At 36.1% G+C, this 21,442-nt stretch overlaps 1 protein-coding gene and 1 long non-coding RNA gene across 2 annotated transcripts in view; both read left to right on the top strand.

Annotated features, from left to right (window-relative positions):
• The window catches only part of LOC140145260 (bactericidal permeability-increasing protein-like), an 80,780-nt gene that overhangs the window by 35,973 nt on the left and 23,365 nt on the right, over positions 1–21,442 (top strand). The window lies entirely within an intron of this gene.
• Positions 4,597–20,313, top strand: LOC140145263 (uncharacterized). Its single transcript, XR_011858012.1, has 3 exons — positions 4,597–4,681; positions 10,139–10,444; positions 11,736–20,313. It is a non-coding gene; the product is annotated as an uncharacterized lncRNA (long non-coding RNA).

Raw genomic sequence — 21,442 nt, 5'->3', positions numbered from 1 at the left:
TTTCAAATGTTTGTTACTGGAGGTGCAGGAACCGGAAAGTCGCATGTTATCAAATGCATTCAGTACTATGCAAAAAAAGTATTTGCACGCATGACAGAATCCGCCGAAGATATGACAGTCTTGTCACTTGCTCACCTTGGAACAGCTGCATTCAATATTTGTGGTCAAACAATCTGCTCCGGATTAAAAATTAATCCTAAATCTCAAAAAGAATACAAACCACTTGGTGAAGAATCACTAAACACTTTACGAGTCAAATATCGGCATTTGCAATTAGTAATTATAGACGAAATTTCAATGGTTAGTACAACTCAGCTGACATATATATTCGGTCGGTTGCAGCAGATTAAAGGAACATATACTGACTTTGGCAATGTGTCAATCCTAGCAGTGGGAGATTTCTATCAATTGCCACCGATTAGCCCACCTACACCATTATGCTTTCCACACGACGAAATTTTGAAAGATATATGGAACCCACTCTTTCAAATAGTTGAGCTCAAAGAAATCATGCGCCAAAAAGATGATGCTATCTTTGCTCAAATGCTTAATCGGCTACGTGAACGGAAAAAGAAGCAACCACTGCAAAAGACAGACAAAGAATTGCTCGAATCACGAAGAGTTGAGGAAAATAATCTAACAGCGCCTCCTGATGCATTGCATTTGTTTTACCTTAACAAAGATGTCGATAGCCACAATGAAAGAAAACTTGCGTCACTGAACACTGAAATGTTCACCATTAAAGCTAATGACGTTGACCAAAGAGGTGGACGAATTATCCAAGTGCATGAAACGCCACATAGAACAACACGTGCAGATGATACTTCTTTAGCATCTTACCTGAAATTAGCAGTAGATGCTCGAGTTATGCTCATAGCAAATGTAAATGTTTCAGATGGACTATGTAACGGAGTTCCTGGTATAGTGAAAGGAATCGAGTTCTGCAATTCTCAAAATATGCCAATTGTTGTATATGTCAAATTTGACAGTGATCGAGTTGGAGCAAAAACACGAACTACCCAGTTTATTCCACCACACTATGCAGGATGTGTACCAATAAAGCCACGTAAAGAATCGTTCCAGGTTCGAGGTAGAACATTCACTACGACAAGAGAACAGATGCCATTGAAACTTGCATGGGCTGTTACTGTTCATAAAGTGCAGGGCCAAACGACAGATCAGGCAGTGATTTCTATGAAAGGTCTAAGAAAATCGATGGCTTACGTGGCACTCAGTCGAGTCACTCATCTTGAAGGAATGTATTTGATGGATTATGATGAATCCCGCATCTTTTGTAATGAAGATATCGAAGCAAACGTCGCCAAAATGCCTACATGTGATCTTTCCAAAGCAAACCCTTTGACAGAAATCGACCACAACACAAATTTTGTAATCGCTCATCACAACATACAGAGTTTACATCGACACATAGATGATCTCAAAAAGAACCCAGAAATAAGAAAGGCCCATGTGATCTGTTTGTCTGAAACATGGCTTACCGACGACAGTAACCTCGACTCTGTTTCAATTGAAGGATACACATTGGAAGTAGTTAACTCTGGAAATGGTAGAGGTGTCGCTATGTATATTCAGAACGGCATCCGTTATACAGTAGTACCACTTTTCAGTAATGAATGTGATATACTTGCCATAAGAACAAGTGGAAAAACAAACTTGCTGGTTGCGACAATATACAAGCCTATGGCAACAAGTACAAGCACGTTTAGCACAGAAATGAACAATATCACAGCCCAAATGGAAGTACTAGATACAGATTACAAAGTACTCGTCGGAGATTTCAATCGCAACTTGTTCAAAGAAACCATTTTACCCGCTTTCAGACAATACCATCAGGTCATCTCCAATTCTACCACCGCTAAAGGAACTCTGCTAGATCACATTTATGTCAAGCCCAAGCCCAAGCAATACCAAGCATCTGTAATGACAACATATTACAGCTACCATCAGCCAACATTTATTGCCATAACGTATTAGCAATTCTTTTCAGGTAAACCATTTAGATTTACAAACAAAGACGATTTCCTTGTACTGAAACAAAACAATAAAGGTGAAATGTTTGATTATATGCAAAAGCAAGTTTAAGAGCAGGATAACTGTTAACTTATGTCAAAATTAATATAAACCATGCACTTAGTAATGTCTTGCATCAGAATCTAAATTTTATATATCTTTTTTAAAAAGAATTGAGCTCAGTGAAACATCTTTATGTTAATCCAAGTATTTTGTTATACGCAATAATTGTGACAGCAGATGTTAATTAATATCTATATAACATTGTTTAATTGTACAATGATCTATGAATGTTTCATGAATCGGATTATTTAAATATTGTGTTTTTCCTGCATATTTTATACTCGTCTTTAACAGTTTCAATACCTCATTTATCAAAAATAACATACACGAATCATGTCAATCAATTACCGAATTTCATCATACTATAACTTATATAATATAACGAACATCGTCATTCCATTGAACTACTTTTCAACATGTTCATATTCAAAGTATAAAAAAATGCATTTTCATAATTTGTTAATGGTTCAGAGAATTGGTACACATATATGCCTCTATCTTAGTATAACTTTTAGAAAATGCAACGGAGCCTACAATAAAAAATGATAAGCCTGCGTATTTCTGTGACATAACCTCGATAATTATGTTGTAATTCTATTTTATGCTTTCACATTGTCCGGCCTATTATACATGACATCACTATATCAGATAATATTGTAGTCGCTTTTTATTCACTTTTTTGTAAATTATATATACCTTCACTTTGTGCAATATCAATAAAATATTATGTTTATATTTTAATAATGTATTAATGTCACTCTGTATATAGCCTACATAAAATAATTTGTCATGAATCATAATAAATTATTTGCAATTATTGTATATACTATATGCTAACCAATAATTATAATTGAGTCTTAGTTAAGACTCGTATGCCCAGGGTAGGGCAATTTGTGCGTAAGTTAGAAATGGGGCAACTTTGTCTTCTCTGCAGACAAAGTACACTGTTCTGGACCCCTTTCTATCTACAACAAAAATTGCACTAGTCAGAAACGAGTCTTAGTCTTCTACTTTGTCTTCTCTTGATTTGACAAAGTACAGTCTTGCGGGTCCTGGGCACTGAGGACGAATCCGCAAATTTCTTGCTGCTTCAAATTGTTTAGGAATATCATCATTTGCATAGCTGAACCACGTGGATTCAGCAGAGTTGTGTTCGACAAAACACGAACATCTATGCCCGTGACCCTATACTTATCTCCTTTCCCTGCACACAAACACAAATTTGGTAACCAACATGCCCCTTCTGCCACAAATAACATGGCAAAGTGATGCCACGTGCATCATACTGGGTTTTCATATATTTTGGGGTCAAAGGTCATTAAAGGGCCACAACACGGCTGTGTTCGTGGTCTTAGACCACAGCTAAGTCTAGTTCTTCTTCTTTCTTCTGTCAACCATTACATTTGCTCTAGCACTCACATGCTTACATCGATTTTCACCTAACTTGGTCATAATAATCATTGACCGTGCCCCTACATGTCACATGAAACTCGTGGGGTCAAAGGTCACCCACGGGTCATAGGGGTCAAAAACGTGAATTTAACTCAAAATGCATATTCTTCTATAAATTACATAGGACAGTGATGCCACTTGCACATGTGTATTGCAATTACCCAGTGTCTATAGGGTGTACACAGATTTGGGGTCAAAGGTCATTAAGGGGTCACTTTTGGTATAAAACGAAATACCTTCAAATTTTTTTATTAGCTAAGGAAAACATAGGACAGTAACGGTATATTCACATATGAGTTGCAGTTACCCAGTGTATATGTGGTATTTTTTTATTTGGGGTCAAAGTTCATTAAGGGGTCACTTCCGGTATAAAACTAAATACCTTTAAAATGCATCTTCTCCCACAAATTACGTAGGACAGTGACGCCACTTGCACACATGTATTGTTATTACACAGTGCCAATGTGGTGTACACAGATTTGGGGTCAAAGGTCATTAAGGGGTCATTTCCGGTATAAATCGAAATGTCTTCGAAAAATTTTATTAGCTAAGAAAAACATATGAGAGTGATGGTATGTTCACACATGAATTGTGTTTACCCAATGTATCTATGGTATTTTGTTATTTGGGGTCAGAGGTCATTAAGGGGTCATTTCCGGTATAAAACGAAATACCTTTAAAATGCATCTTCTCCCACAAATTACGTAGGACAGTGATGCCACTTGCACACATGCATTGTTATTACACAGTGTCAATGTGGTGTACACAGATTTGGGGTCAAAGGTCATTAAGGGGTCATTTCCGGTATAAATCGAAATTTCTTCAAAAATGTTTATTAGCTAAGAAAAAAATAGGAGAATGATGTTATGTTCACACATGAATTGTTATACCCAATGTATCATGTGGTATTTTTTTTATAGGGTTAAACTAAGGTAATTTAGGAGTCACTTCCGGTATAAAATGATGATAGACATGTTACGCCATTTCATCTACCACAGTGGTGCTCCTCTTGAAAACGGGCTCTCCTTCAAGCACATGATACAATGGCAGCAGTGGCAGCCTACTTGGAAAGTACGTACCGAGAATCGCGACATGTTTGAAGGTATAAACATTGTTAAAGGACCCAAGCCTGGTGGTGAGTGTTGACTAAAACACATTAGTAATATTTTAAGGTCACATACATGTATAATATTGAGAACAGATTGCTAATTGTAGAGGTTTATACATGTATAGACGCGTAAAAAAGTTGGCAATGTGAATCACAATTATTCACACGCAGTGCATGCGGTAAGCGATGGATTCCTGCACTTAGAAAGAGGTCATGAATATTTCTTTTTCTTTTGGTTAAGTCGGTAATTAAGGTGCACAATGTGCATATCACACCAACTGAAATGACCTGGTGACTCGCGTGAAGATTTAGTGACTTGCGAAATGCTTTGTTGCATTAGAAGGCTTCCACTGTTTATAGGTATGCCAGGCAAACACATTTGCTAGTCAGCCAAATTCGCCGACAATGTCAATGCATTTTTACATAGAAATTTATATAATTTAGAAAAATATATGATTTTTAATGGTGATAAGTCACTCGCACATGGAATTTTAGAGGGATTTTGATAGCAGTTCCATTAAAAAAAGCTGCTATCATCATGAGACTAAAATCTAGAAACACCCCCGAAATGTCGTTTTGGGGAATTTTGCTAGCTGAATCTTTTTGACATTGTTTGATGAAAGTCAATCTTTGACAAGATGTAACTTTGCTACGGAAAGTGCTATGAAAAAAAGGTTTTCATTTTTGGCTTTGTTTACTCAAGGGCTTTAATTTGATATATAAAATGATGCAGTTTGATGGCAAATTTGAATTCACCTAGCATACCTACTGTTTATGTTATGACGTTTTCAATAACTTTGGAAAACTTAAGCTTAGCTCAACTTAAAGCCATATTATAACATTTCTTTAAAAATAAATTAGTATTCATTTTCAATAAAATGTTAGCATTTACTGTCAGATATCACTGAGATATGTCGACCCCTTTTAATTTTGAGCCGAACAAGTGAGGTAAAGCAAAGAAAATCGGAATTTAGTACTACTAGCGCCAATGCATGTTACTCCGGCGGTTGTAATATGGTACGATCCTCTGGCATGTGTGTGTGTCCCGCATGCCGTGTACGTAGGGGTGTGTTGACATCGAATACACGTTCGATTTGAGTAATATTTCCATCGTGGTTTATTCATAATCTCGGATTTTGACAAAACTACAGCACCTGCATGTGAAGTCTTTTTTGCAGAGAATCTTTGTTTACTAAAGTACATTACAATCGTGCAAAAACAAACCTGAATTTAAAATTTTTTGAGGGCGTTCTTCTCTGCAAATGTTATAATAATATGGCTTTAACTAAATCTTAAATAAATCTTCAAAAGTCTTGACAAAATTGTGGCCTCTTATAATTATATAAATATCATATCAGCCCACCCCCACCCCCACAAATTACTCATCATACAGAAATGTTTGCAGCCGATGCTCAGAACCAGGACAGCTCGACAGTGATGTTAAACTGATGTAGTGTATATTCATTACCTCCTTCTAAGTGCAGGAATCCAACGCTTACCTGTGCATGCAGCATGTATGTAGGTATGCCAGGCAAACCTTACCACATGCTACATGTAGTCAGCCAAATTCGCCTAGAACACCTGGGGGGGGGGGCACATCAAAAATTTTTGGTGGGTATGCTCCCCCGGATATTTGAGGTGGTGGGTCTTGGGAGCTGACGCTTTTGAAGCTGTGAGCAGTCAAAATCTAGGGTCTTTCTTGGCCAAGTTAACAGGGTTCGTTTTTTGCCGAACTGTTTTTGCCTGGTTTAAACCGGCAAAAACTTATGTATAGTCACTCAAATGTTAATAAGTACGGTATACAGAAAGCTCATAAACAGTAAACATACAACTTTTAATGAATCATTCAACATAATATTTTGTCTCATCAAGTCCTTAAAATGAAAAAGTTTTGAATTTGATATGCCAGATGTCAGTTAAATGCACTAAGTGAGCAATGAAAATGCATGCCTTTAATTTCTTTATATGTTATTTTTAATTACAAAATCTGGCCTTGTTACACTCCGGAAAATAATTTTTTAATTTAATAATTCATTATGAGATCAAAAATCTGAACTTTAAATAACTTTTTTAGTTTTTGCCATTTTTGCCGGCAAAAACTGTTTTTGCCAAGCGGTTAAAACCGTGGTTAAAACCGCGGTTTTTTCCACCTGCGGTAAAAACCTGCGAACCCTGGCTATGTATAATATGACGGGCAAACCTTAGTACATGTAGTTAATACATTCCTATCTTATCTTATATTTTTAAGATATTTGAAAAAATAAAAGTACACACGCGTACAGCCATACAAGGCTACTCTACGCGTCCATATAGCGAGGCTATCTGCGTACAACTGCTTACTACCTATGTTCCACGATGTACACAAACTTGATAATTTTTCTATAGTACATGTATGTACGGTAATATTAGACTCATCATGATTTACACTTTGCTAATTCCAAAGTTCAATATTATTTAAAACCCCATTTCTTTTCAATTTTGCCTCATTTTAGGCAGTTACTTGGGTCCACCAAAATGGTTCGCGACCTTTTCACAAATCAAGTGGGACGGTCCATTCTCAACTTATTCAGCAAAAAAAATCTGTCCTGCCATTTCAATTGTTATACCATTCCGTTTTTTGTTGCACGAAATTAGGTTAAGCTCCGTGAGGTGTGTGCGATTACGTTTTAGGCCGTGTAAAATTAATATTTTGGTTCTCGTCCCTCCCTCCTCAATTTCTGGGATTTGTCATATTTTTATTTTTTTTAGATTTTTCAATTTTTTAGACTTTGGAATGATTTATGAAATCTTCATACATATAAATAAGTTTATTAGAGAACAAGCATCCCTTCCAATTCTTTTTTTTGTTATTTTAGGGGGATTATGCGTCAGCATCTCACATAAAAAAAAAAAAAAAGGGCCTCATCGTTTCCTCGAGCACTGTTGGAGAAGACCGAAAACTACTGACAATGCTAATTTTACATTGGGAAAAAAAAAAAAAGAAAAAAAAAAACACCTCCCTCCCTCATCAATTCATGAAAATCCTCTGGACGAGAACCACAACATTAATTTTATACGGCCTTACATTATTCCGAGCATTATTTGTATTTTTTCCTAAACAATGACATTAAAATTATGGATTTCGATCTTATTTCAACTGCTTTCATCGATACAATGTAATTGAGTTTTGTTTAGGGACCGTTCACAAACACTAAGGGGGCATGATGCAAAAAAATTAATTGCGAAAAATTTTTGCCCCCCCCTTTTTGAGATCTCAAAATTTCAGGTCCCCACCCCCCTTTCTGACATGAAAATTATGGGTCAACCCCATAGAAAAGTATATAAACTCAATTTTTTGCCCCCCCTCCTCTTTTGAGATCTCAAAATTTCAGGCCCCCTTTCTGACATGAAAATTATGGGTCAACCCCATAGAAAAGTATATAAACTCAATTTTTCCCAGGAAAATTTGGTCATTTTTTTCTGGCCCGCCTCTTAGGAGGGTCAAAAATTTTCAGGGCCCCCCTTTTTGCATCAGGCCCCCCTAACAAGTGTTTGCGAACGGTCCCTTAATACCACCATTCTTTCCCAAGAATATCAGGATTTGCTTGACATTTTCAGATAAAGTGACTTTACAAGAATTGTTTTCAGTTACCTAAGGGAGTGTTCATAAATACTTAGGTGGGGGTTGTTGGGAAACTTGGAACCTTGGACAACAAACATTTTTGGAATGAATTTGCGCGAAGTACAACAAATTTGGCACTTTTTAGGTTTAAAAAATGGCCAAATTGCCCAAATCAGGGTTAATTTGGTCAGAAACCCATATAGGCCTACAGGCATCAACATTGGGGGATGATTGTATGGACCACCCCCCTCTTTCAAAATATTGGGTGGGAATTTATCCCCCCCCCCAGTATCTACGCCTATATGGTCATTAACTTATTAGCTAAAAATTACAATTTGAAGTTATTACTCATTGCAGTCATAGTGATAATTACACCAAAATTGTAAAGTGTACACGTACACATTTTGTTGATTTGAAGCTTGAGAGTAGGCCCCTACACAATTGAATGAATACTTAACAATAATGCACGAGGAGCGCACAAAAAATTTAGAATGCACGCATGCCTTCTACCTGATTAGATTTTCAGGTCATTTTGGGGTCATCCAGGGTCATCTGAGGTCAAATTACTAATAACTGTTGTATGGGCATGAAATTTGGTGGGTAGGCCTACAGTCAACATTTAGAGTCAAATTTTTGGAAGGTCATTTTGGGGTCATCCAGGGGTCAGATGAGGTCAAATTAATAAAAACAATTGTATATACATGAAACTTTGTGGATTCAGCCAAGATTTACATGTAGAGCCAAATTTTTGGAAGGTCATTTAGATGTCGATCTTCATGGGTTGTTGCAGGTTCATTTACTTAAAAGTTATCGCGAAAGCAGGCGGTCACAAAAGCAGGCGAGAATCATGGTTCGAGAACCGCCTTGTTTCAGTTCTTGCAGAGAATTACATCTTCTTTGATGAGATGCTATTTAGAATCAGGTGACGTTGGGGTGTGGAAATGTAGGCATGTAAAAAGTTGAGAAAATAGGAAAATTTGAGCTTTGACCTCTGCTAACAGTATGCCATCAAAATCCCAAAAACTTGTTGCTGCAAAATTAAACTTATCCCAAGTCCAGGCCCGTACGCAGGCGGGGTGCGGGGGGTGCGACCGCACCTCCCCAAATTTGCAAAATTATACAAAAAGTCCCAAAATATAAGAATTTGCGAGAGTAGCAAGCAAAAAAATCAGTTTTTTTACGTTAAATTTGGAGAAGAAAGTCCACTTTTCACAAAATCGCCCACCCCCCAAAAAAAATCCTGCGTACGGGCCTGCCCAAGTCTGAACAAGTTTGAAATTAAAGACCTCCATGGTTATGATGCTTAGAAGTTTGCACGAGGGCACTTTTGATCAAAACATTGGATTTGCTGGGATTTTTGCACTATCAAAGGTCCCATTTTTTTCCCCTTGGTTTTTGTGATGTACCGGTAATCATTTGGTACTTCAAAAAATGCAAAATGCAGGTTGGGATGATGATGGCTCACAATGTTATACATGTACATTATGCACCTCCAAAGTTTATCATTTGTAAGTAAGGCTCAGAGAGGCTGAGATTTCATGATTTTTTTAAGGTGAATGAGGGCGCTGTGCACGCTCATACTGTATATAATGTATGTGAGTTGTTGGTGTTAATATTTACCAAAATAATTTTAAACTTTTTTGTATCACAGATGCGTACATAATAAGTAAGATTGGCTCTTAAAATCTTATGAAATGTATCTTCCGTTCGTGAACTTCATGCACACATTTAATATGCGATCTTTAGTATGTGAACTTACGTGGTGATTACATGTGCTTGTTTGCGTGTTACGAAACGGGACGCATAAGCGGATTATTTATGTGAGTGATTGGAACAATCACGTTTAAATTGTAATTTAATTTTTATTTTCCCTTCATTCACAGGCTAAAATATGTCTTTCCTTCAGCATCAGCAAAATTTGCAAAAGGTGTTTATGATGTGTGGCAGAGATTTCCGTAGGCCTGGATCAAAGTTGCCTGGAACAAGTTTTGACAGTAAGGGTGTGGATAAGTTATCAAACATCACTTGGAATACAAAACTGTTGCAATACTGCAATGTTGACATTACACATAACAACATTCACCCACCACGGTTTTGTCATAACTGCCATCGATTTATGAGAACCTGTGAAAAGAAGGAAGCATGTAGAGAGACGTGGATATCAAGTCGCACATCATCAGCCTATAATGGTGAGTTGCTTGATAAGCCTACCTTCAAATACCAGTGGGCTATATCGAAGCCAAAATGACTTTTTTGGTTATTTTTGTTTCTATTTAAAACAGTTTTTTTTGTCCTAAAAATAATCTATCTTAACATGAAATGACAAAATTTTTGGCCTCGTGTCGAGAAAAAAGTGTGCAGCGCCCTCTTGTGTCACCATACCTCATCAAGGCCCAAGATTACAAAATCATTAAAATCCAAATGTAAACATGAACAGGGTATTTAACATATTTGCGTAATGCATTGCAAAAAATCGCAATACTGATCTACCGAAAAACGATAGCTTTGGACTCTAGTCAAAACTATTGTGTGCAATTTTTAAGCTGGAGTTCTCGAGTAAGGTGAGTGTCTGCCATGTAAACGTCACACTGCAGGCACATAGCACAAAGAAAAATTTAAACTGGGCGCCCATAACGGTCACGGATATCTGGTTTAGCAATATGCACAAGCATGTATGATGTAGTAAATGATTCCAAAAAATTTAATCCCCCCTGACATATTTGGGCATAACTAAAAAACTGTTAGGCCCCTTAAATTGATTTAAAGTGTGAAATGTAGCCTGATTAGTTACACATTACATGTGCGGTACTTTTTTGTTCAACATTTTGTCATTATGGTTTAAATCATGGCTGAGTGGTTATTGTCAATTGAATGTGATTAGCCAGGTTTCGAATGCACTGCTGGTCCAGGTGATTCCATGGAGGAATTGAACGAGTGACTGTAGTGCACTGCCAAGCCCCAGACTGTAACCCCATTGGACATCTCTGAGACCATCTGAAGCAAGCTGGAAACAAGAATGTAAATGACAACACAACACTGCAAGGGTTGCTGAGAATACTGCAACGTGCATGGAGTCACCTGCACAGCAATGCATTCGAAACCTGGTCAATAGAATGTAGAATCGTTGCAATGAAGGTGGACCAACACATTACTTAAAAGGAAAACAAAACTTTCACATTGCACAAGTCACTTTGAACCTTTGTAATCTTTCACATCCAGGGTCAGAATTTTGTTTCACAGTGCGAGAATCAATCTTGATTCTTGCAGAATAAATTTGCGGTAATCATTTGACTCTTGCAAATCAACTTCTGTGTAAGCTACAAAAGTTTGTGAGAATTTACTTTGATTCATGCAAATCTGTTTGCCAGAATGTTTCCGAGAATCAATTCTCGCCAAAATTCTGACCCTGATTTCCCACTTCTGAATATGATGTTTGTGTTTGTTCATAATGTAGTATTATTATCTTTTGTTTTTATACAGACTGCCCAAGTTGACCAGACAAACCAGGACACTACATGTAGTCTCTATTATATTATGATACTCAGGAACCATTCTGACGTTCAGAAAAATACTTTCCAGCATCAAACATTCCATATGAAGCAGATTATGTTTTGTGCATGGATTTGGTAATAGCATTTGCCAATATTGTTGATCAAAGAGGCAGCAGGATTCCAAAGGATCACAGCTGCTGTGTTGTGTTCACCTTTTAGTGAAACTGAACTGTTTGGATTTTAGATTTATTCTCTTAGTAAGCAGCATCTATAGAGAGTAGAGATTGATATTTTTGATCGCATTATTAAAGAAGCAACAGGATTCTCAAGGATGTCATCCCTTTGTGAAACTGAACTGTTTGGATTTTAGATTTATTCACTCAATAGCATGTACAGAGATTGCACCACCTTTGCCAGTCAATGGATCATGTAAAATATCTAGATAGAGATGCTGTAGTGTAGCAGGCCATTGCAGCACATGCCTGCACCCTCAAACTATGCCTATGAAGGCTAGCTGACATGAATGAATTACATCAACAAAACAAATTAAGAACTTAAATCAAAAGTGTCTGCTAGCTCATTCATCATGTGCTGCATTCAAAACCAGTAGTAACTACATTTCAAACAAAGCAGTTGCTGCTGCTTACTCCAATAGTACTTTCAATATAGATTATCAGCACAATTTGCTGAGCAATGAAGTTTACAAGAAACTGAATGAATTCCAAATTTAAATTAGACTAAAATCATCAGAAGATAAATGTCTGTCTTTAAGTGGTGACATCAATACATTAAAGTCAGGCTTTCACTTTACTTATGGTACATTTAGAATCAGGTACATGAACCATGAAAGTACATACCTAAGCCATCGGTCATAAATACAATTAGTTATTTGTAGATGATCACACAGTTGAAAAGAGTAATGTGTTAACCATGATTGTCATAATCCGGCCTCTATTCACAATCTTAAGATCAGGCTGCACTCATGGATGAATTGAAGTGATTCTGATTTTCAATCAACAGCATCACTTTATTAGACGTCCATACATAAAAAGGCACATAATATCGAATGAATGAATGAATGCTTCGCCCGTTGTATTTTACCATGTACACCGCTCTGTTAGAACTTAGAAGACATAATAACGTCCCATGATGGTATAGAGCTGATGTTCTACGCTGATGATACACAACTGTTACATGATCTTCAATCAGTCAGAGACTTCAACTGCCATCTCCAATCTGGAACACTGCATCCATGATGTGAAAAACTGGATGTATGCAGACAATTAGATGAAACTGAGAAGCAAGACCGAATTCCTTCATATTACTTCCAAGTTCTTACGTAAAAGTAATACTATTCCAAGCGGCATTCATATTCTCTCGGAATCTGTTCATGTAGTTTCTTCAGCACAGAACCTTAGTGTGACCATTGATAAACACCTTAGTATATCCGTTCATGTGCATAAAATCTGCAAAGCATCTAACTTCGCTCTACGCTAAATTGGTCAAGTTCGAAAGTACCTCGATCATGCATCCACTGAGAAACTCTTCCATGCCTTCGTGAGTTCACTCTTAGACAGCAGCTGTAATAGCATAATTCTTTATGGACTACCGCATTATGAAATCGGTAACTACAGGAAGTGCAGAACACTGCAGCTAGGATGGTACCTCGTGTGAGAAAGTATGAACATATAACACTGGTTCTGCAACAGCTTCTTTGGTTACCAGTACGGAAGCGTATTATTATACATAAGATCTTGCTAATAACTTACAAATCACTAAATGGGTTTGCACCGGACTATATCTGTTAGTTGAGTGTGGAATACAAGTCCACTCGTTCGCTCAGGTCCGGTGCCAAATTCTTACTCCAGTGAAGACATTTAAATTGTATGGAAGCTGGTATTTCGCTGCTACAGCACAGCACTAATGCTGTGGAATGAACTGCCTTTACAAATCAAATGTTCTATGTCAGTGACTAGTTTTAAAGCATCTTTAAATTAAAAACATACTTGTTTTCATTTTAATTATGTGTTTCAGTGTTTTTACCTGCTATGTATTGGCTATTGAACTGTGCTGTTTTATATGATTGTTTTACTTGCTGAGTTGTTGTATTTTTCATGTTATGCTTTTTATTACTCATGTACCGGAATGTTATGCAAGGCCCACTGACTGGCTCCCTGGAATCATGTCAGTCCTAAGCTTCCCCTGATGCTACTGATTGTGTGTGCTTGAGAGAGGTCACACTTTGTGCAATGTTTTTGTATTTAAAGAATGTATTATGTGTTACTTTGTATGTGAGGTACATTGACTGTCCCATCATCAGTGCTCAGTCGGTGGGCTTCTCATACATGATCATATTTTTACTGCCCTTTATAAGAAATATTTCCTTATAAATGTCTTAATTGCTATATTGTGTATAAATTTACTCGATTTGGTCCTGCGCTATGAGTTGGGATACCTAATTTGGCGGTGGAATAACACTTTTCCACTTTAGGTGATGATTATGTCATATTTTCCATAATACTAGTTATACAATAATAAAGTTTGTGTCATTTTTTTTAAAGAGTAATCTATACTCTTTCCATAGCAATAAATAAATGCTTAAGAAAACAAGCCTCATCAAGCCATTGTAATGTTCAAAATTTCCCATGTGTTACCGAAAGGGGTCCCAACTTATGACACATGACCATTTATTAATTTTGTAATTATTGTTTGATGAATGGGGGCTATGCGAGGTGCACTGTTCCTGCTTTCTTGGAGTTGTGATAGTGGGCCTCTCATTTCATGATTGTTGGACTCACACAATTACTTCCTAGCAGCTATGTTGGGAAATGGTTGTGTGAACTCAGAATTGTTTCTGCTCTGTGCTGAAGTAATGTTTTTATTTGTTTCTCACATTTTGTAATTGTTGTTGCACTTATCTATTGATTGTTATTATTTGTACACATGTTGTGTGGGATGCATAGCTGTTATAGCTCTCAGGAGCCATATCTGTGCATCTAGCACTCATGGTATGGTGTTTGGGGGTATGTATGCGCGGTTGTATGCTGTCGTGTCCCAGCCCTTTGTTTGGATACGGTCGTGTGCATTTCACCACTCTGTTATGATCATTGATATGATTGTATGTTTTGTGTATAATTGATCTGGTTTGAATGACTTTGTAATGCTTATTTATTATTATTAATGAACAAGGCCATATAAGACAACTGCAATTGCAATTTGCAATTTCATATTATTAGATGTCAAATTCATGTAAGTTTTTGACATCAAATTTGTCTTGGGGTGTTTTACATTAAAATTATAATTGGTCATATCTTTACTTTGTCAAATGAATGGAGAATATCTGTAACAATTTCTGCATGTACATGTAGATTTATACCCGCATATCACAAAAAACAGCATTTTGAGAAAATTGCATTTGGAAATTTTCCCATTTATGTAGATTCACTGGAAATCACTAAAATCAACACCAATCCAACATTGACCGAACTCTTAGTCCAAAAAAAAAAGTTTGTCTCCGGACCACACGCGTATAGCTTTTAAAATGATAAAATCATTGAAGTTTCCAAGAAAATTAACATTTTGGGCACAAAACAATTTCCAATCATTTCAGACAAAATGTCAAAAATAAATACTCCAAAAACTGTATCATCGTTCGCTCTGAATATCGATCTATTGAGAGAGCATACAAGTCTTGGCTCTGTGAACGAAATAGCGGAAGAATCAACTCTACTTATAATAGATCTCCGCCTTGTATAACACCATCAATTTTTTACTGCTCGATTGATATTGGTATACCAGAGGAAAGATCACCTTTTCACTCATTTTCATGTCATGCCGAGTAAATATTAGGGTTTCCTCAACACATAAAATGCAACTTTTTGTACTCCTACTTCGGTAATGTTTTAATATAGAATAAAATAACAGTAAATTAGTGTCGCACATCAACATTTGGGGTGCTAAATTTTGCACCATTGACATTACATTGTCACGTTGTGTGATCTTGATTTTTCAGAACTTTGCAAGTTTTTAAGGGTTTGAATGATTAAATGTTTGAATTATTTAGCAGATGTGTAGTTTTAGGTCAGAGTTACAGTTTAGTGAGCATAGGTTTGGAGTTTAGAAGTTACAGTTAGAATAGGCAAACTACATTTTCGTAGTAAGGCATGTGTTCTGCTTCTTGCTAAACAAAAAGCCCTAAAACAGGATTGCAAAAAAAAAAATCACATAGGACAGCTTTTTAGCCAAAAGGTTGAGACAAACTTTTTTTGGCCTAATACATAATTTGTGGGCCAACATTATTAATCCATCCATTGACCCGAGTTGATCCAACCGTTAGCCAACGTTGACCCAACCATTAGCAAACCAGCTCAATGAGACAAAAATCTTTTTTTTTAAATGAGTTATTAGTGTATACTATGCTTACATTTAGTCTTATATTACCTGGTTCTCTATTTTACAACGAAGACAAATTATTGATTACCGTACCTTAATTTTATACAAGTCATTGAGCTAATGGGGTGTTTATAGTTGGAGAAGTGTTTTTAATATAAGATATATTTTAATGACTATTAACCACCCAAGTCCATCTTTTTAGGGATATTGATCAAAGTTTCTGTAAATATTGGTAACATTTACTATAAATGTTGATTTTTTTAATATAAAATAGAATTCTCATTTTAAGGTTGGCACAACAACGTTAGTATGCCGACTGTCATTTTAAAATTGGCTGGCTGCATTGGCTCGATGTAATGGGCATACTGACCATCATCTAAGGTTGGCACAACAACGTTGGCATGCCAACTGTCATGTTAAGATTGGCTGACTATGTTGGCATACCGACCATATTATAAGGTTAGCATAACAACATTGACCCAACGTTGGCCAGATGTTCCCAATCTAGTCATTATTTAAGGTTGGCATGTCAACGTTGGTTTAACATAGGCTTGGCATCGGCTTACCGACTGTGACCATACCGACCATTGGGCCAATGTTGTCTTGATATCAAACTTGAATTGATGCTGACCGTCAGTGGCGTAGTGTGGGGGCACAAGCTGTGTCTTGGCAATTTTCCTATGGGATTTTCTAAATTTTGCAATCGATGGGGGGGGGGGCACTTGCCCCTATGACGCTACATCACTGCTGACCGTCATTTTAAGGATGGCTGCTTGACGTTAACATACCGACCATAATGTAAGGTTGGAATAATAACGTTGACCAATGTTAGGCTGACGTTCCCATTGCAACCATAATTTAACAATGGTCTAACATTGTCTTGGTGTCAGCTTACCGACCGTGACCATGCTGAACATTGTTAACGTTTGTCTTGCTATCTTGGGAGTTGCCTATTGTTCCTGAATTGTAGATAATCTATTTGACAAGGGAGTTCCATCGGAGGGGGGCACTCAACTTTGGAAGTGACGGTGATGTCCGGATAGGTTTTAGAAAAAAAAGGGTCTTTCGGTGAGAGCCTAGACACCAAAAAAGTGGGTGGGGTCTTTCATTGGGAAGGTCCCAAAAATGGGTGTCTTTCCATGAGACTGGAAATTTGTGATAAATATGACCAAAACAGGAGGTTAATCAGTGAGACTAGGATAAACTTTGGGACATGATTCATGTATATAAAATTATATACAAAATTTTCAAAAATTCATCAAAATTTGAAAAAGTTGCTGGGACAGCATTCAAACTTTGACTTACTTTTGGCGGACACACGTGTGAAAAAAAAAATATTTCAGGGTGAAAACAGTCAAAATTATTGATTACCTGGTACTTAAATGTTTCTAGGGGTAAAATGTCACATATTTTCAGATTTTGGCACTTAAATCCCCTTATTTTAACTGATTTTGAGAAAAAAATCATTTCTTGGTCCAATTTTGGCCGAAAATGGCCGATTTAGGGTGAGAAAAATGTTCACATGCTAATTTCCTGTGAGTGTATGAACATGAAAACTACTGAGTAGTGCCTAATTGTTTATGCTAATTATGTGACAAGGGCACATTTGTGATATTCAAATCATTAAATGGAATAAATCAATTTCTTTATTTTTGTAACAGGGTTAGAAAGTTGGGGGTCAGGGTGACCATTGATTTGAGAAAAAATGCAATTTTCGCCTAATTTTGAGCTTGAAAAAGCTATAACTCAATGGTATGAGCTATTGAAATGCTTTTTGTGTCTTTTTGTTCAGTATTTCAATAGCTAAATAGTGGTATAAAACTTTGACTCGGTTAAATGTACTGACAAAAATAAATTAGTAATATGTTACTACCCCTAACATTTTGGCGGGTGTGAACAAAATAAAGGCCTTCGCAAAAAAAAATAAGCCCTTCAAAACTGTGAGGTTTAAAGCTAAACAAATATAAACTTGCTGTAGCCAAGACCTCCTCTAGAGCAAGTTTATATTTGTTTAGCCCTGAGAGTCCCAGTTTTGAAGGACTTATTTTTTTTGCGACAAGTTTCGCTCAAATTTGAGGACTTCGGGCAGAAATATGCCTGTACAGTGCTATGGGGAAAATTTTCAAGTTGATAATTATGCATTTTTTATGTCAGATTCAGTTTCTACACAAAATTTCACCCTAGAAAATGTTCCTTTAAGAAGGATATCTTTCACTTCAAGTTCCCACCATTCTGACCACCAAACGTAAGTCAAAAGCTTGAACGCTGTCCTAGATCAGCGACAATTTCATTCATGTTATGTTTGTGTTTGTTCTTATTATATGTGACATGGTTAACTGCAGGCCATTGTGTTGTTTTTGTCCTCGTTATATGTCACGATTGCAGACGAACCACAGAGTTGCCTATTGTTCTTGAATTGTAGGTAATCTCTTCGACAAGGGAGTTCTGGGGTCCGTCGGACTAGAGCTGGAACTGGACCTTGCACCCAACATAGATATACACGAATTGAGACTAATTGAGACTAATTGAGACAAATTGACACGAATTGAATTGAAGTGAAACGAAATCGAAGCGCATTGAATTGAAATGAAACATGAGTTGAACTGAATTGATAATGAACATGGCGAATGGAACTACCCAAATTATTCCATTACAATGTAAGTACATGTAATTTTAAATTACAATGATGTACCAAAGCATCATCTCAGGTAGGCAAACAAATAGACAAATAATTAGCAAAGCACAGTCAATCATAGGTCTACCATGTATAGCCAAAAATACCCAAGTAAGGCCTCGTAAACATTTATTATTAACATATTGATAATTTGAATTTCGTAATTTTTACATGGGACAGTTACCAAACACATAATGAATATGAAAAATTAAACGTAAACTAGCTTTTTGATTGCATAACAATAATATTTAAGTAGATTTTAATTACAGTATGATATAGCCAAGTCAAGGATAGTAAAATAGCTAAAGATGATTAAGCATAGGCCTACCCAAGCAAATCTCGTAATTCTTACATTCATGAAACATTAACCAAAAACCTAATAATCAACATGGACAATGAAACAATATAAGTACATGTAAATATTAATAACAATGATATACCAAAGCGTCGCCAAAGAATCAGGTTGGCCTAAACAAATTCAAGGAAAGGAAAATATATAGCAAAGCACAGTCAGTCATAGGACTATCCATACATAGCTAAAATACGCAAGTGAAGCCCCGTTATGAGTAACATTGATCATTTGCCTCTCGTAATTCTTACATGGGATAGTTACCAAAAACTTATGAATATAGATAATTAAACGTAAACTATTTTTTTTAGGATAGTAAATCATAGTCGAAGATGATTAAGTATAGGCGTACCCAAGCAATACACAATAACCCCGTTAATATACATTATTATAATTCTAATGCATCTTGTGATTCTTTCATGCTTACACCAATGGATATGGATTATTAGTCATGTAATACCAGATTTAATTAACTAAAATGCGTAGTTATATTTTCTGTACAAATTTATTGTTTATTATCAGATGTACATCATGGTGTGTTTTCAAATATTAATTGTATCTCATGTATTTGATCTAATTTGTTGTACCAGCAATTAAAAAAATAAATTCTCATCCAGAACGTCTCTTTTGCCTCTTGTGAGATTATCTTAAGTGTGAGTACATCGTGATACAGGGAAAACAACGCCACTAAGTTTATTAAAGTTGCGGGGGAAGAATCCGTTGTTTCAAATCAATACGGCATGATAGAAAACAATCCATGCACATGCTCGAGCTCGTTTTGTAACAAGTCAATCGGGACTTTGATAAATACAAATGGCGTTATTAAAGAATTCAAGCACCCTGGAAGTAGATTTGATTAGCAACACGAATAACATTAGGATTCGTAACGTACTATCTGCTACTATGTTTTATACATGTGTTTCGCTTGACAAAGTTGACCCTAGATTGAAAATATCGGCCGAGTTCTTTTACAGTGCACCAAATTCGATTATACTCAATTATCATTGATTCAGAGCTTATGCAACAATATTTCACATCTGCAGAAAGGTAAAAGACATTATCGCCGTTCATATTTCAAGAATTGCTTACTAATTTACCGAACGCATGTAAATAAGGCACATGGCATAAATTAGTTAATTGAGATATTTACAGTTTCATAATTATAAAGCAGTAGGCCTAAGTGTGGATTAAAATGATACCTTTGGGATATGTAGTTGCAAAGTTATTATCAGTCAAAGGTCATGGAACTTGAATACAAAATACAGAGAAACAAGCCTTTAAAGTTGCAGCATATGTAGAAAAAAAAAGACATTCTCTGTTTGAACATGTTAACGTGGATTTCAGAAGATAAAATATGGTTTGAAAGAGATATCAAGGTATTTTCGGCCAAAAAAAAGAATTTTTGAACACCTTAATGACGATTTATGGAAGTACAGTAAATTTTACATTTGCCAATATCAGCCTCAACCACTGGTGTTCAGACACACAGTATCTTCGACTGGAATAACAATGTTAAACTTTTTCTTCAAAAAAAAAAAAGATCAATGAACATAATTATTATAGAATTTACGTTCTGTATTGGGCGTTAAAACCGAATTTGAAATGTGACTTTGAGAATAAACCAAAACCCAGGCCTAATTATGAAATTATTTTAAAACAAATGCAAGTACAACAATAATGTGAACAACACGGTTCTATTTATTGTCTATGGGGTCTGTAGATTGGTTCCGTATGATATAAAACAATGTTTAATAAGCGTACAACCGACCCTGGGTAATGCTAAAATCTACATTCGTACTTGACACGGAAATTGAATATCTAATACTAAACGTTAACTAGCGTTCTGTCTAAACTAGTGTTCTGTTCAAAGATAAAAGTAGCAATTAACGGATAGACCTTTTCTTGAGTCTTGACTCTTCGTGCAGTCCCGTTAAAGTAAGAATTTTACAGAATCATAAACGTTAACGACACAAATACGAATCTCTTTTGTAGAGCCGAATTACTTCAAAAACCAGTAGCTCAAAGTATATGTTGGACAATTTAAATTGTTTCATCATAAAGTAGTCCGATATTTCGGAATTTCCTTTTGTATATCAGTTTAACCGTTAAGCGTTATTAACAATTCCTAGTTTTTATAGTGTTCTATTTATTATATACATAAACTTGTTTGTTTAAAAGTTACCTTTCATTGTTAAAATTGTTGTATTCTTGTAGTTATAATTTTCTACTTTTTACGTATTTTAATAGATATCGTAAATATTTTTGCCGTTATATAGTATTA

Source organism: Amphiura filiformis, unplaced genomic scaffold (assembly GCF_039555335.1).
Source record: "Amphiura filiformis unplaced genomic scaffold, Afil_fr2py scaffold_187, whole genome shotgun sequence".
Lineage (NCBI taxonomy): Eukaryota > Metazoa > Echinodermata > Ophiuroidea > Amphilepidida > Amphiuridae > Amphiura > Amphiura filiformis.
The sequence above is the reverse complement of the archived record's forward strand: the minus strand, read 5'-3'. Positions and strand labels throughout refer to the sequence as shown.